This window comes from Bos mutus, chromosome 1 (genome assembly GCF_027580195.1).
Source record: "Bos mutus isolate GX-2022 chromosome 1, NWIPB_WYAK_1.1, whole genome shotgun sequence".
Lineage (NCBI taxonomy): Eukaryota > Metazoa > Chordata > Mammalia > Artiodactyla > Bovidae > Bos > Bos mutus.
The window spans coordinates 6,233,891-6,250,865 of NC_091617.1; the positions used below are offsets into that span (position 1 = coordinate 6,233,891).

Consider the following 16,975-nt stretch of genomic DNA (forward strand, 5'->3'; position numbering starts at 1 on the left):
TTAGTCTTTTTCTCTTCTCCCTGCTCCTTCCTAACTCGCTTTTCTCCACCTTCACAGTCCTCTCTATGCCAGAATTGAGCCTCTTGCCACATGAATTTCCTTTCCTCACCCACTGCCAACCCCTCTGGTTCTCCACCATGAATGAGTTCCTGCAGCTGTCCACTTCCTTTCAGTAGTTTCCAAACTCTTTTCTTCTTTGCTCTGCACAGATTCTCCTTCGAATTTTTAGACCCTGAGTGTAAGGACTGGCTTTCTCCCTTCGTCCACCTGAACTGATAACACAGTCCAACTCATATTTAATCACGGCTCCTGTCTTCCCTGTCCCTGCCATTTCCTACATTTTCTAGAATGTTTCTTCAACTTCCCTTCTTCATTGGATGGCTAAAATGTCAGGAAATAAGTGACCAGCCAGTCTAAACTTCTTAGTTCATACATCTTTGGTCTTTGTTGTACTTACTGCTGAGAGGACAAGCATCCCCTTGAGTCTTATGCCTTAAATTTACAAAGAAAAGCACATGAAATAGGTACAATTTGCCTGCATTGGAGAGCCCACTGAGGAAGACAGAAGACGTTAAATTACCCAGTGACTTAACCACCAGGTGGCGCTGTTGGCAGAGGTCAGCTTGGTTTTGATGGGAGGGACAGGTGCCCAGCTCATAGGGAATGCATGGCTGGATACTCCAGCTGTTGCTCACAATAACCAGGTGTATGTCTGTAGGCACGGGTAATGAACCAAATGCCTGAATTTCCCTGTGTCTTCCGGAATTATGGAAAACATGTATGTAAACTGTTCCAATGATTGGAGTTACCTGATTTCAGTTGCTGTGATTCAGGCCTTAGAAATGTGGGAATTAGGTTTACACATTAAAAAAAATTTTTTTGGCTGCATGGGATGGTCACTGTGTCATGCGGGCTTTTTCTAGATGTGGTGAAAGACTTGTAGAGCATGGGGTCTAGAGCAGGCAGGCTCCGCAGCTGTGACCCGCTAGCTTCTCTAGTTGCAGCTCTCGGGCTTGTTAGCCCTGCAGCGTGTGGGATCTCAGTTCCTAGGCCAGGAATCGAACCTGTGCCCCATGCATTGGAAGGCGGATTCTCAACCACTGGACAACCAGGGAAGTCCCTTATACGTTTATTTTAATATTTGGTTCCATGTTCCCTTTTTTGCTGGAATATCCTTTGTTTTCTATTGTCTTCTTTCTTAGTCATCTAATCCATTAATAGATGGACTGATCCTATCTTCATAAAGAAATATAAGCAATGCCACATCTTCACAAAGAAAGGCCATTATTTTAGAAAGGGCATTGTTCTTAGTTCAGTCAGGGGAGTAGATCCAAGAGGTGTAATATGTTGACTGCTCAGAGATTTGAGAAACTTGCTCAGGAATTACCTTTCTTCTTACCTGTAAAATGATTAAGAACTACCCAGTCCTTATGAAGAGTGGATTGCCTAGTTTTGATATGACCAGATACATGTTGCTATCTGGCAGCAACATTAGCTATCTTCCAGCCATGATTTCCCAACATCTCCCGTGTGGACAGACATTGGATACCGAGTCATTGCTTGTGAATTGACTACATAATAGTCCTTCATAGCAACATCTATTTGGTAGTATCAGAACTAGGCTAAGTATTCTCTTCATAAGTGCTGGGTAGTTCTTTAACACTTTACAGGTAAGAAGAAAGGTAACTCCTCAGCAAGTTTCTCAAATCTCTGACCACTCAAGATATTACACTTCTTAGGTTTACTCCCCTGATCTCTTCAGTGGAAACATGGTTGAAACTGTGAGTTGCAGCTTTTTGGTAAGTCTCTTCTGGGAGTGAGATACCTAAACTAAAATCCAGCACCAAGAGGATTTGCGTTGCTGAAAAAGAAAGAATGATGGGGCTTCCCTGGTGGTCCAGTGGTTAAGACTTCACCTTTAAATGCGGAGGGTGAAGGTTCGATCCATGGTTGAAGAAGAACTAAGATACCACATGCCTCTTGGCCAAAAAACCAAAAACATAAAACAGAAGCAATATTGTAACAAAGTCAATAAAGACAAAAAAGAAAGAAAGAAAGAAAGAAAGACTGTGAAGCAAAATGCCTAGAGTGAGATGTGTGTGTGTGCTCAACCGTGTCTGACTCTTTGAGATCCCCATGGATTATAGCCCACCAGGCTCCTCTGTTGGTGAAAATTTCCAGGCAAGAATACTAGAGCAGGTTGCTATTTCCTCCTCCAGGGGATCTTCCCAACCCAGGGATTGAACCCGTGTCTCTTGTGTCTCCTGCACTGGCAGGTGGATTCTTTACCACTGTGCTGCCAGAGATGTAAATTCTTATATATTTGTGTGTACCTGTCAATGGCACCAAAGACAGCTCTTTAGCACGTCTCCATACTAGGATTAAGGCTTGTTTACCTCCAGTGTAAATCATCACCCTTGTGGTTCTGGCCATTTTGCAGAAGTGGCATTTTCCCTCTTGATTAGAGACTGTTCCATTGTAGTTCATTTCCTGGATTGTAGTGACGTGGAAGCTGTGATCCTGGTGTCTCTAGCCTTCTCATTCCGGAAAACCTTGTCCCCTGTGATAAGGAAGAAGCTGGAAGACTTCACACTAATTTCTCTGATGTCCTATGCTTTCTATATTTGCATATTCAAGTTGCACCTTCTGCCCAGAACACTTCCCCAGCTCCATCTGGCTAACTTTCCCTAGTCTTAAAGGCACAGATCCAAACACCATGGTCCTCAAGAAGCCTTTGTCAACCCTTGCCAGCAAAACCGATCTCTTCCTTGCCTCTTCTAGCTCTTGCTTTGTGCCTCTTCTAAAGTGTGGATCATGACTTGCCTGGCTCAAGAAAAGCTCATTCCCAGGAAAGGTCTCAATTCTTGCTGCATTGCAGGCCAAGTCACAGTGAGGACAATTACCTGTTTGACCTTATATTCCCCCTGGAGCCCAACCGAGTATCTTGGGTTTAATAGGTTCTCAAAAGCTATTTGTTGACTTAAATTAGATTGCATTTTATGAATGTTTGTGAATGAGAGAGCATTGCCTTACATGGCTTACAAAAAAATCTGTTGGGATAAAAATAGCCAAACAAGAAGTTAAGTGGGAGGGTTGCGTCTTACACAACGAGGCTGTGTCCTTTTGGATGTTTGGAAAGCCTCTCAGAATTTATGCTTCCTGAAGATCCTGCTGCTCTAGCATTCTGCCCACATGCAAAAAGGCAATCAGGATGGATTTTGATAAAACGGAATATTTTTAGGCATGCTAATCAGCCAGGCTCTGCCAAATTCTTGGCCTTTGGTATGTGCTACTGAGTAATGTCAGACATTCACACGTATACACACTGACATTTACAAGGCATGAGATGGGCTCAGCCAAGTTCAGAAACAAAATCCCCTTCTCACTCCCCCGACCCTGTGATTGGTTCACCAGAACTTCCTCAGATGCATTTAGTCTTTGCTACTGGAGGGATGGACAGGCTTCTGGGTACCAAGTGAATTTCCATTCATTTCTTCACTCCAGGAAATACCATTTGCGTACAAGGGTCAGGTGTGCTGTGAGTTTGGGACTCACAAGGTTACCGGTCCAGTTGTGTGATGGGGCCCCGGGCTGCTCTAGCATAGGTGCTGACAGAAGGTACACTTAGGGCTTGAGCTGTTGTACAACCTCTGGTGCAGGATTCATAGAAATGAAAGTGAATAGTGCTCCACTCCAAACACATCTTGGATGATCTTTGAAGCTTCCAGATAAAAGTCCAAGAGGCCTACTCTCTCCCTTCTGAAAAAATGCTGTTGTTTAGTTGTTAAGTTGTATCCGATTCTTGTGACCCCATGGACTGTAGCTCGCAAGACTCCTCTGTCCATGGGATGTCCCAGGCAAGAATTGTGGAGTGGGTTGCCATTTCCTTATCCAGGGGATCTTCCTGACCCAAGGATTGAACCCATGTCTCCTGGATTGGCAGGCAGGTTCTTTACCATTGAGCCACCAGGGAAGCCCCATATACTACTGATACTATATATAAGATAGATAACTAATGAGAACCTATTATATAGCATAGGGAGCTCTGTGGTGACCTAAATGGGAAGGAAATCTAAAAAAGAGGGGCTACAGTTATACAGTTATACCTATAACTCATTCACTTTGCTGTACAGTTGAAACTAATGAAACATTGTAAAGCAATTATACTCCCCCCAAAAATTAATTTTAAAAAGTTACTTTATAACCATAAAAAACAACTTGGAACTGGCTTTATAACTTTCATCTCCCTTTTTCACCCCGTTGAAGGAGGACTTGGTGCAGAGACCTGCCCATGGACACTAGTCTGGAGGAGGACCCAGTTGCGTGGCATCTCATTGACCCAACGGCTACTCCAGGACTTTGCTACCATTGTGTGGTGTCACAGCCAGGGGGGCTCTGTCTTTAGAAGGAGTAGATGCATGCAAGGTCATGGAGCATATGCGTGTCTAACTGGAACATTTGCTTTTTTTATGACAGAAGAAGAAAACCTGTCTCTACATTGCCAAGAATAATAATTGTCCAGGCATACTTTGGGAAGAAGCTTCAAGACGTTGATGATGGTGTGATGGTGATGGTGATGATGACGGAGATGATTTTTATTGACCACTTAGATTACTTCTGTTTTTTAACTATTATGATCATAATGCTATTAAGAGCATCTTTACATGTCAATCTTAGTCTACATTCCCTATTATTTCCTTTATGTATATGTTTTCTCTCCTTTTTAGAAGCTTCAAGATTATTTCTATGTCCAAGTTATAATTGGAACTCAGTCACACAAGTTTAAAACCCTCTTCTAAAGACTTGGTGATGTCAGAGGTCATGCACAGCCTGGGGAGGGGTTATTTACTGAAAAAGCTGCAGTGTATTTGGTACTTTTAATTGTCATGAGGATCAGAGGATTCATTCCTGGTTGTTAGGTAACCAGACCAGTGATGCTATTTTCAGTTATTTCGAATTCTATTTGTTTCAGCTCTGTAAGAACGAATTATTTTTGCTTAGCCTATTTACTTGGAGAATGAAATGGCAACCCACTCCAGTGTTCTTGCCTGGAGAATCCCAGGGATGGGGGAGCCTAGTGGGTTGCTGTCTATGGGGTTGCACAGAGTTGGACATGACTGAATCGACTTAGCTGTAGCAGCAGCCTATTTACTGGCAAAGAGGAGCTGAGAAAATGGAGATTTAGAAATTGGTTTCAGGACTTAAATACAACAACTTAATGTTAGTGATTAGAAAAATTAAGTGGGATACAGTCATTTTACAAAAAAAATCAGACTTATCCAACTGTTTTTAGACTTTAAAAAATGTATGTTCTGTTCTATTTATTATTTTCCCATATCATGTCTGTGTACTAAAGGTTTTTTTTTTTAACAAAACTTTTGCTCCCAGTGGTTATAAACAGAACATAGGTGTTGAAAATTGTTTTTTGTTTTTTTAAATTTTTCTGTTTCAATCTTAATTGTGGGACTCCTTGGGGTCTCGTGGTTAGGACTTTGCATTCCACGCAGGAGGTGTGGGTTCAATCCCTGGGTCATGAGCTAAGATCCCATGTGTCTCATGGCCAAAAAACCAAGACTTAAAACAGAAACAATATTGTAACAAACTCAATGAAGTGAAGTTGCTCAGTCACGTGGGACTCTTTGCAATCCCATGGACTGTATTCCTATCAGGCTCCTTTGTCCATGGAATTCTCCAGGCAAGAGTACTAGAGTGGGCTGCCATTTCCTTCTTCAGGGGATCGTCCTGACCCAGGGAATGAACCCAGGCCTCCTGCATTACAGGCAGGCTCTTTACCCTCTGAGCCACCAGGGAAGCCCAACAAATTCAATAAAAGCTTTAAAACATGGTCCACATTAAAAAAAAAAAAAAAGTCTTTAAAAGAAACTTCGTTGTAACATCTCTCTGCCCTTAACTGATGGCTGGTTTTAGTCACATGATTTCAAAAGGTAAAGGAAAATAAAGATATTTTTAGTCTACTCCTTCTAGAATAATCCACGGTGGAGTTTTTAACTGGCACTTGGTAGCTATAATAACCCTCCTCTTTCAGTCATGCTAAGGTCAACGAAGTCCCTTTGAACAGCAGATATGTTTACAGGCATCATCCGAAATAAGGGCTGGTTCTTTTCAATATCATTTAAGAATTCATACATCTGCTAAGAGGCCAACAGCCCATAAAAGTACTAGGTGAGGAATGTCTCAGGATTTCCCTGTGTCAAGTTAGTGAATTAATGCATCTTAACTCTATGAAGTTTCCAAACATGGCAAGTTTGGAAGAGCTGGCTGAAAGTGGTGTAACTAACAGCTAAAGGTTGGCTATATTTAAGTTGTCCAAAAGTCTTTAATTTTTTATGAGAGAGACAGAACCAGGTTCTAGTCTGATCCCTGGTACCAGTGAGTGGTAATGACCCAGAAAGTTAATTAACTTCTCTAGGACTTTATTTTCCAATCTGTAGAATGGGTTTGGCCTAGTAGATACCAACGGTTATTTCCACAGTTATTAAGAAAATGTGTTATACTTTCACATCCTGTACTGTGATATTCTACACAGCAGGGCAACACGAAGTGAGAACCTTACAGTTAGAGATTAAAAATCAACCTAATTTCATACTTACTTAGAAAAAAACATTTTTTCCCCCTAAAGCTCATCCTATAATAAAATTTTCATGTGCTTTTCTTTTTCTTAAATTAATCTAGCTATATTCCTGAATACCTTCATACATTATTGTTTTTCTTTACTGGGTTATGAACACTGTAAGTTCATACACTGCCTATTTCAGAAATATTTACTTGGCCACTGATCCTATCTACCTTCAATGTGAGCATAGATTATCTGCTGCTGCTACTGCTGCTAAGTCGCTTCAGTTGTGTCCGACTCTGTGCGACCCCAAAAATGGCAGCCCACCAGGCTTCCCCTCCCTGGGATTCTCCAGGCAAGAACACTGGAGTGGGTTGCCATTTCCTTCTCCAATGCATGAAAGTGAAAAGTGAAAGTGAAGTCGCTCAGTCGTGTCTGACTCTTAACGACCCCATGGACTGCAGCCCACCAGGCTCCTCTGTCCATGGGATTTTCCAGGCAAGAGTACTGGAGTGGGGTGCCATTGCCTTCTCCACTTCTTGGCAAAACAATGGCCCATTCAACCAGGTTAGTTAAAATAGCAATGATAAAATGACTGACTTACCAATTATTTTTATTTCTCAACTAGTTGTTTTGATGTGTAAACACACAGCTTGCTCTTTTGTTAGAGATTATGCCCATTTTTGGCAGAAAATGCCAGTGTTACGAAGCCATAAAAACACCTATGATGTTCTTATAAAGGTTGCATAATCTCTGTCTGGTTGCACCCTTTCTGATTTCTTGATAGACTGATCAGTGAAACTGGCTGAGAGCCCATGCTTTTAGCCATGCCCCATGTTACTCATCTTGCTTCTAAAAATACCATCTTCTTTGTACTTTGAGCAGAGACCATGTTGTCAAAGCAAGGTTGTGTCTTAAAGAGTAACACTCTGAACATCAAGTTCAAGGTTACCAAGTGCTTCACACCTCTTGACTGGAATCTTAAACTTAAAAAAAAATTTTTTTAGAGTGGTTTTAGGTTCATAGCAAAACTGATAGAGAAAAAAGGAGACTTCCTGTATATTTGCATCCCACACATCCATACATCTGTGACCAGGTTTCTCCACCAGAGTCATATGTTAGTTACAATTGATAATCCTATATGGAGCAATCATAATTATCGAAGGGGCTTCTCAGGTGGCATAGTTGGTAAAGAATCCGCCTGCAATGTAGGAGATGTGAGTTGGATCCCTGGATCAGAGAGATCCCCAGGAGGAGGAAATGGCAACCCACTCCAGTATTCTTGCCTGGGAAATCCCATGGACAGAGGAGCCTGGCAGGCTGCAGCCCATGGGGTTGCAAAGAGTCGGACACGACTGAGCACTCATGAATGCAATTATCCATAGGGTTCAACTCTTTGTGTGGTATAGCCTGTGGGTTTGGACAAATGTATAATGATGTGTATCCATCATTAGAATTTTAGCCAGAGTATATATTTATTTTTGCTGTGCTGGGTCTTTGTTGCTGCGAGCTGGATTTCCCTAGTTGTGGCAAGTGGCAATAAATTTGACGCACGGGCTTCTCACCATGGTGGCTTCTCTTGTGGAGCTCAGGATCTAGGAGCATGGGCTTCCGTAGTTGTGACATGTGAGCTTAGCTCCCTTGTGGCATGTGGAATCCTCCTGGACCAGGGATCGAACCAGTGTCCCCCGTGTTGGCAAGCAGATTCCCAACCACACTGGACCACAGGGAAGTCCAATCCAGAGGATTATCACTGCCCTAGAAATCATCTGTGTTCCACTTCTTCATCCCCTAATCCAAGCCTCCAACCCCTGGTTATCACTGAACTTTTTTAGTGTCTTCGTAGTTATGCCTTTTCCAGAAAGTCCTACAGTTGGGATCACACTGTATATAGCCTTTTCAGATTGGCTTCTTTCCCATGGTAATATGCATCTAAGCTTCTTCTGTACCTTTTCATGGCTTAATGGCCCATTTCTTTTTAGTGCTGAATAATACTACATTATCTGGCTGTATCACAGTTTATTAGTCAACCTTCAAAGGACATCTTGGTTGCTTCCAAACTTTGGCAAATATGAATAAAGTTGTTATAAATATTCATGAACATGTTTTTGTGTGGACATACATCTTCATCTCCTTTGCATAAACATCAAGAAGCATGATTACTGGAGAAGACTCTTGAGAGTCCTTTGGACAGCGAGGAGATCAAAACGGTCAATCCTAAAGGAAATCAACCCTGAATATTCATTGGAAAGACTGATGCTGAAGGCTGAGGCTTCAATACTGAGGCTCCAATACTTTGGCTACTTGATGCAAAGAACTGACTCATTGGAAGAGACCCTGATACTGGGAAAGATTGATGGGAGAAGGAGAAGGGGATGACAGAGGATGAGATGGTTGGATGGCATCACTGACTTGATGGACGTGAGTTTGAGCAAGTTCCGGGAGATGGTAAAGGAAGCTTGGTGTGCTGCAGTCCATGGGGTCTCAATGAGTCATATACAACCTAGTGAATGAACAACAGCAACAGTAAGAGTATGTTTAGCTTTGTGAGAACCCACCAAACTGTCTTCCAAATTTTGCATTCCCACGAGCAATGTATGAGAGTTCCTCCTGTTTCATGTCCTTGGCAGCACTTGGAGTTATCAGTGTTTCAGAGTGTGGCTATCCTAGACTATTAGACTTTTCAAAAGGTGACGTGGCTGTCAGAAATTTCCAAGTACAATTTCGGCTGAGTGTCCTTCATGCCAAGAAACAGGTTTGTGCTCTCAAGTTTCTTGAAAAAGACTCTGGAGGCAGGCACCTCTGACCTTGAGAAAGTTAGTTCAACTTTCTTCGCCTCAATTTTTCCTCTTTTGGAAAATGGGACAATAACTGTATCTTCTTTATAAGCTCTTGTGAGAGTATGTGTGTGGAACAGTGCTTGGCATGTATAAAACACAATATGTGCTCAGCTGCTTCAGTCATGTCCAACTCATTGCAACGCTACAATGGGTTGTCATGCCCTCCTCCAGGGGATCTTCCTGACCCAGGAATCGAACCCTTGTCTCCTGCCTCTACATTGCAGGCAGATTCTTTATCCACTGAGCCACCTGGGAAGGATGTATATATATACATTTATATACACACACACACTTATAGCTGACTACTTTGTTGTACAGCAGAAATTAATACACTATTGTAAAGCAATTATACTCCAATTAAAAAATAAAGTTCTAAGGAACAGGGCAGGAATATTCTTACCCTCCCCTGACAGCGGAAAGAGGGACCAAATTTTGTTTATTTAAATTGAAGTACAGTCGATTTACAATGTGATAGTTTCTGGTATACTGCAAAGTGATTCAGTGTATGCATATTCTTCTTCAGATTCTTTTCCATTCTGGGTTATCACAAAGTATTGAATATAGTTCCTGGTATTATGCAATAGGGCTTCATTGTTTATTTTCTACATGGTAGTGTGTACATGTTAATCCCAAGCTCCTAGTTTACCCCTTCACCTATCTTTTCCTTTGTTAACTGGAGTCTGTTTCTGTTTTGTAAGTTCATCTGTATCATTTTTAAAGATTCTACTTATAAGTGGGGCTTCCCTGGTGGCTCAGAGGTAAAGAATTCACCTGCCACACAGGAGATGTGGATTTGATCCCTGGGTCGGGAAGATCCCCTGGAGAAGGAAATGGCAGCCCACTCCAGTATTCTTGCCCGGAGAATCCCATGGACAGAGGAGGCTGACCGACTACAGTCCATGGGGTTGGAAAGAGTCAGACACGACTGAAGCAACTGAACACACACACGCTTTCTTCCAGAAGCAGAGTATCCTTCTGCTTTCCTTGTCTAGAGGAATTTTCTCTCCAAAGTTTTCAGAATTACAGAACATGAAAATTCATTTTAAACCAGTATTGTAGCAGTACCGTGACTGCGGAAAGAAATTTTGTTATTTTTGGACATTTCCTTTAACGGTTAAATACAATCATGTGTGTGTGTTTACATGCGTGTGTGTGCTCAGTCGCTCAGTTGAGTCTGACTCTTTGCAACCCCGTGGACTGTAGCCCACCAGGCTCCTCTGTCCGTGGGACTCTCCGGGCAAGAATACTGGAGTGGGTTGCCATTTCCTTCTCCAGGGGATCTTCCCGACCCAGGGAAGGAACCTGCATCTCCTGTGTCACTTACGTTGGCAGGCAATAATTCTTTACCAATGTGCCATCCGTGAAGCCTCGCATTTATCCAGGGTCACCCAAAGTAAGCTAATGTGTATCTTCACCATTACTCATGGTCTGGGAGATTTGAAAGCTGATCTGTGCAAACTGCAGCAACTCCCACATAGACTCGGAGAAGCCGTGCAGCGGGGTCTGCGCCAGCATGGTTACCCGTGTGGACAGTGGGGCTCAGCGAGGCTCAGTAAGGCGACCACAGTCACAGGGTCAGAAAGACTGACTGGGCTTCCCCGTCTGGGTCTCGCAGCTTAGGACTGGACTCCGCTTCCCCAGAAGGCTTTCCTCCCCAGGCTGCAGCAACTCCCTGTATCTGAGCATTACTTCCAATTCATCTCCTCCGCCTCCTCTTCCGTTCTGAAAGCCTCCGCCACACCTGTAGGCTCCACGGCCACAACACACCAGACAGATCCTTCTGGAAGTGTCTGTCCAACCCCCTTACTACAGGTTAAAGGCATGGGGGCTGCACCTAGGGGAGCATGTGGGATCCTTGTTCCCTGATCAGGGATTGAACCCATGCCCCCTGCATTGGAAGGGCAGAATCTTAACCACTGGAGGGCCAGGGAATTCGCCTCATCTGGATGCACTGCTACAAGTGATTTTTGACTATACCCTGCCGCCTTCTATTCTGTACTCCTTTTGAACCTTTTCTGCATGGAGCAGCCAGGGCGATCATTTTAATGGGCTTGAAGCCTTCCAGTGGCTTCTCTTCCCACTGACTCTAACACCCCCACGTGTGGACTACTGCAGCCGTGCCTGGCGCTCAGACCTCTGTCCTCCCTGCCCTTCTTAACTCCTGACAATGGGACTCATTCCTGCTCCTCAGGGTTGTTGAGAAGCTGCCCTCCCTCAGGGGTTTTTGTACCTGCTCTTTCATCCTTCTGGAATTCTCTAACTCCATAGAACTTCATCAGATCAGATCAGATCAGTCGCTCAGTCGTGTCCGACTCTTTGCGACCCCATGAATCGCAGCACGCCAGGCCTCCCTGTCCATCACCAACTCCCGGAGTTCACTGAGACTCACGTCCATGAGTCAGTGATGCCATCCAGCCATCTCATCCTCTGTCGTCCCCTTCTCCTCCTGCCCCCAATCCCTCCCAGCATCAGGGTCTTTTCCAAGAGCTAGATTAAATCTTGAGATTAGCTCTAGCCAATCTTCCCTGCAAGGAAGCTTCCCTGGTGGCTCAGATGGTAAAGAATCTGCCCACAATATGGGAGACCTGGGTTCGATCCCTGGTCGAGAAGATCCCCTGGGAAAGGGAATGGCTACTCACTCCAGCAGTCTTGCCTGGAAAATTCGACGGGCAGAGGAGCCTGGTGGGCTACAGTCTATGGGGTCACAAAGAGTTGGACACGACCGAGTGACTAACACACTAGCCAATCTAAAAGATCACCTCTTTTCAGACTGCCCCAAATAAACCAGGTTTTCAGACACTTTCTATCACATTATCCTATTCGCATTCCTAATAAACACAGCTTATCTATTTTATAAGCCATCCTTATTTAATATAAAAATACTCGTATAAAGTATACTTTTTATAAAGTATTGTATAACGTATATAAAAATACTTAAACAAAAAAACAAAAACCCTAGCTTCTTCATATTAGCACGTATGGTAGTGAACAAGCCTTGCTTATCTTGCCCTTTTCTGCATTCTCAGTACCCAGCAACGCTCGTGAATGAAGGCAGGGGTGATGTTAGGTCTCGTTTTTTTTCCTGTTTCGTAACATCGTGCTTTCTCGTTATCGTCCCGCTTGCTGAAACGACAGGCGTTCACCCCACGGTGAGGAATGCAGACTCTGAAGGGCGAGAGATAAACACAGCTCAGCGCCAGGCTCGGTTACTCACTAGCTGGGGAGTTTCAGACGAGGGAGTTCCTCAGTGTCCGTCTCTGTAACATAAAGCTAATAGTTGTGTCCACCTCATGGTGGAGACAATTAAACTGAGACAATTAAACATGGAAACACGGTAACAATGATAAAATACAGAGTACCCGGCCTGCCACATTGTAAGCACCCTATCGGTGCCAGCTATTCTTACTGTAGGATGAGTATATACATTATTTAGGTCGAATAGTTTTGTTATATATAAAAAACCATTACATTTATATGCTTTTATTGCTTATTATATACATCTACATTATAGATGTAGTGTTAGCTATTTTAAAAAAATTATTCTATTGTTTGATAAAGTAGCGAATAGAAAGTGTTACATGATGTGTGACATACCATAAATACAGATGCCAGCCTCTCTTTTCTCAGCCGGCTCTCATACAACATTCAGATGGATCACTCCTGGCGCCCTCGCGCGCTCCCTATTTCCCTCCCTTCTCCCTTCCCTCTCTCCGTGCCTCTCTCTGTTTCCAGTAGCTTTTATTTATTTATAGTAAGAACCCCCAACATGAGATCTACCCACTTAACGTTTATTGAAGTGCACAACACAGCAGGGTTAACTACAGGCACCTCGTTGTACAGTGAACATCTAGAACTTACTCATCTTGTATGACAGAAGAGTATTTTTATGGACTAAGTTTTGATGAAGTAAACAGCAGCTGCAGAATGCAGCTACGACAAATGTCCTGAAGGTGGCAGCAGAGGACTGAAGTTTGGAAAAAAAAAAAAAAAAAAAAAATCTGTAAAGAATCTCTGCCTGTAACGCCGGAGACGGGGATTCGATTCCTGGGTCGGGAAGATCCCCTGGAGAAGGGAATGGTAACCCCCCTCCATATTCTTGCCTGGAGAATTCCATGGACAGAGGAGCCTGGTGGGCTGCAGTCCATGGGGTTACAAAGTCAGACAGCGTCCTTGCAGACGCCCTATGTGATTTGAAGGGGTGAGAAAGGTTATCCCATGGGTCTCTTCTTGTATCTTAAAATTCCCTTTCATTATCACTGCTGGGAAGGGATGTGTCGTGGTATTGCAGGAAGCTTCTCTAAATGCAAATGATATCCTGGAACAGGGAGCTTGCTACTATTCATCAAAACCTCAGGCAAAAATGAGAGCACCTGTGTATCAACAGGACGGAATGAAGTGGACCTGGCGGTGGAGGTGAGATTGGGGCAGGAAGAAAAGGGCGTGGGTTTGGGCGCGCCCCAGGACACCTTGATCTGCAGGGAGGAGCACAGCCAGGGAAATCCCGAGCTAAACCATTTAAATGGTGGGGCCAGAGCAGTCCTCTCCTGTCTGGGTCTAAGGTTTGAGCCCTTGGAACATCATCATCCATCAAGTTTAAATAAACGTAGATTCAAAAATGTCTATATGTACAGAATAGATTCTCAGTATCTTCTAGGGATCAGGTTAGCAATAAAATGGATAAAAAGAGGCCAGGAATACTGTCAAGGGTTCAGAGTGACTCTCTGAAATTAAATGTGAAGTATTTCGTATCTACCACCAGAGGGCAGTATTACCCCACCAAATGTTTACACCCCAAGGTTCCCTCTTAGAAGCTAAGCGGACCGTCTACAACTAACTACACGTGTTTCCCATTTGTATCAGTAATTGAAATTTACTTATAAGCAGCAATTCTGCCTGCAATGCAGGAGACCCGGGTTCGATTCCTGGGTCGGGAAGATCCCCTGGAGAAGGAAATGGCAACCCACTCCAGTATTCTTGCCTGGAGAATTCCATGGACAGAGGAGCCTGTCAAGCTACAGTCTGAGGAGTTGCAAGAGTCAGACACGACTGAGCAGCTAAACTACTACTACTATAAGGAGCAATTTATTCTTTATTTGTGTTTTTCCCATAAATAACAAATACTTTTTTTGTTGTTGTTGCTGTTGTTGCTAATACTGACTGCTTTAGATATACTTCAGTTATTATCTGAGATTATTAGATGAGCACCTAAAGGTGGTATTGTCTGTGACTCCAGGCATTTTGATTCAAAATTGTCAGTTAAAAAAAAAAAAACTAAGCAGCATGTGAATTGACATATGAAACCCTCCTAGCCAGAATATACCAACTGCTGTTGATTGCAAGACAAAACAACATAGAACTTGTTCAGTTGGTAATTTACTCTTCCTGATTTGCATCTATGGCTTTTTCCTAGTAGGATAAAGCAAAATGGTTGCAACATATAGTTCATATGGTTTACACATTCAAAGCCATTTTTGTATTAATGCATTTGGTGGTTGAGAGTTTGCAAAGGCAATTATCAAACAAGATAGTACATGGAGACAACCTGGTCCAAGCCTTACACACGGCAGAGATCGTAAAGACACAGAGGCTGCTGCTCCGTTAATGAAGAGATATGAGCGATTAGGGGACAGCTACAACAGGCCTTGGCTAGGGTGGTACAGAAGCAGCCAAACAGTGACACACCCTGCTGATGCTTTCGGAGATGCATGACAGGGTGAGCTGTCTGCTAGGCATCCCCAGATCACTATATCAGTGCAGGAAAAAGAGCAAAACTTCCTATCTTCAAGAGACACTGCAGACCACAGTGTTTAGCAAGGAACCATTAACACCTTTCGAGAATAGCAGATCCATATTTTTCTCGTTGCTGGATTTGGATTTAAATCTCCCGGGCAAAGTTAAAAGCATACTTCTGGGGCAGTTTTTGCTGGGATCTGCTGAGTGTCTGGTTTCTTGGACAGCTTCAGAGTGATAGAACATTTGGTAGACATAGTGACATTGGGGGCTTCCCTTGTGGCTCAGTTGGTAAAGAATCTGCCTGCAATGCTCCGCTTTCAATGCAGGAGACCTGGGTTCTTTTTGTGGCTTGGGAAGATCCTCTGGAGAAGGAAATGGCAACCCACTCCAGTATTCTTGCCTGAAAAACCCCATGGACAGAGGAGCCTGGAGGGCTGCAGTCCGTGGTGTTGCAAGAGTCGGACATGACTTAGTGACTAAACCATAGTGACATTACAGCTTCGAGACACTATTGGGCCCTACAGGGCATATGTAACAGGCAAAGATGAGTGGCCTTAATGCCTGGGGTCATTCAATTTTCCTCATCTCCTCTTGTTTTAGACTTCTTCCCCCAATAGGTGTACGTGGGGCCAATTCCTTAAGTAAGATCTCTTGTTTGGACCAGTTTAGACTCTGGCCATTTTCAAGCTTTTCTCTTCCTTCCTTCCTTCCCTACGTGCTTCCTCATCTTGCTCCTTCCCTCCCTTTCTTCCTTCCAAGCATCCTAATGCCTTGTTACTTATTGTAGTCTCTTCATTTTCGATCCAGACATTAGAAGCAAGTATTTTATTTAACATATTTCCTGTTACAGACTGAATTGTATCCCCTCTTTTGACATAGATGTTGAAGTCCTTGCCTGCAGTAACTCAGAATGTAACTGTATTTGGAGATAGGTCTCTCAAGAGGTGAGTGAGGGCTCAGTCGCTTCAGTCGTGTCTGACTCTTTGCGACCCCGTGGACTATAGTCCGCCAGGGTCCTCTGCCCATGGGATTCTCCAGGCAAGAATACTGGAGTGAGTTCTTTCAACAGATTATGTATGTTATGTTCGTTGCTCAGTGGTGTCCGACTCTTTGCAACCCCATGGACTATCACCCGCCAGGCTGCTCTGTCCATAGGATTTTCGAGGCAAGAATACCGGAGTGGATTGCCCTTTCTTTCTCCAGGGGATTAACTAAGGTTAAATGAGATCATCAAGGTGGCCCTAATCTAATGCTTGGTGTCCTTATCAGGAGACATTAAGATGCAGACACACAGGGCAGAGATCACATGGAGAAATGGAGGTGGCCGTCCACAAGCTAAGGAGAGAGGCCTCAGAGAAAACCAAACTTGCTGGCATTTTGATCTTGGGGTTCCAGCCTCCAGAACTGTAGGACAATGATTTTCTGTGGTATACGAGGCTCTAGTCTGTGGTATTTTGTTACAGCAGCCCTGGCAGGAATTCATCCCCTTAGAATATGTGTAAATAACAGAATAGTTCTGGAATTTGTGCCTCATTCTTGCTCAGGAACTATGCTAATCGTCTCTGTATCAATCTAATTTTAGCAGACGTGCTACCAAGGCTAGCCCTCAGCATGGATTTCTTAACCCCCTAATTTACCAAAGCTTTAAAACCTGAGCTTTCCTGGAGTTCGGGTCTCACGCCTTCTGTTGCCACATCCCAACGTTGCTGCCCGCTTGGCATTTGATGAGTGTGAGGAGACCCCGCATCACAGCATTTCTGAGCAGTTTCAGGGCCCTGCCCCCACGCGGTACAGCACGTTCATTCACTTTCATATTTAACATCACCAT

General features: G+C 43.6%; 1 non-coding gene across 1 annotated transcript; it reads right to left on the reverse strand.

Moving 5' to 3' along the window:
• Positions 1-16,646: 16,646 nt before the first annotated feature.
• Positions 16,647-16,753, reverse strand: LOC138989441 (U6 spliceosomal RNA). The gene has a single exon (XR_011465748.1). It is a non-coding gene; the product is annotated as a U6 spliceosomal RNA (small nuclear RNA).
• Positions 16,754-16,975: the final 222 nt, after the last annotated feature.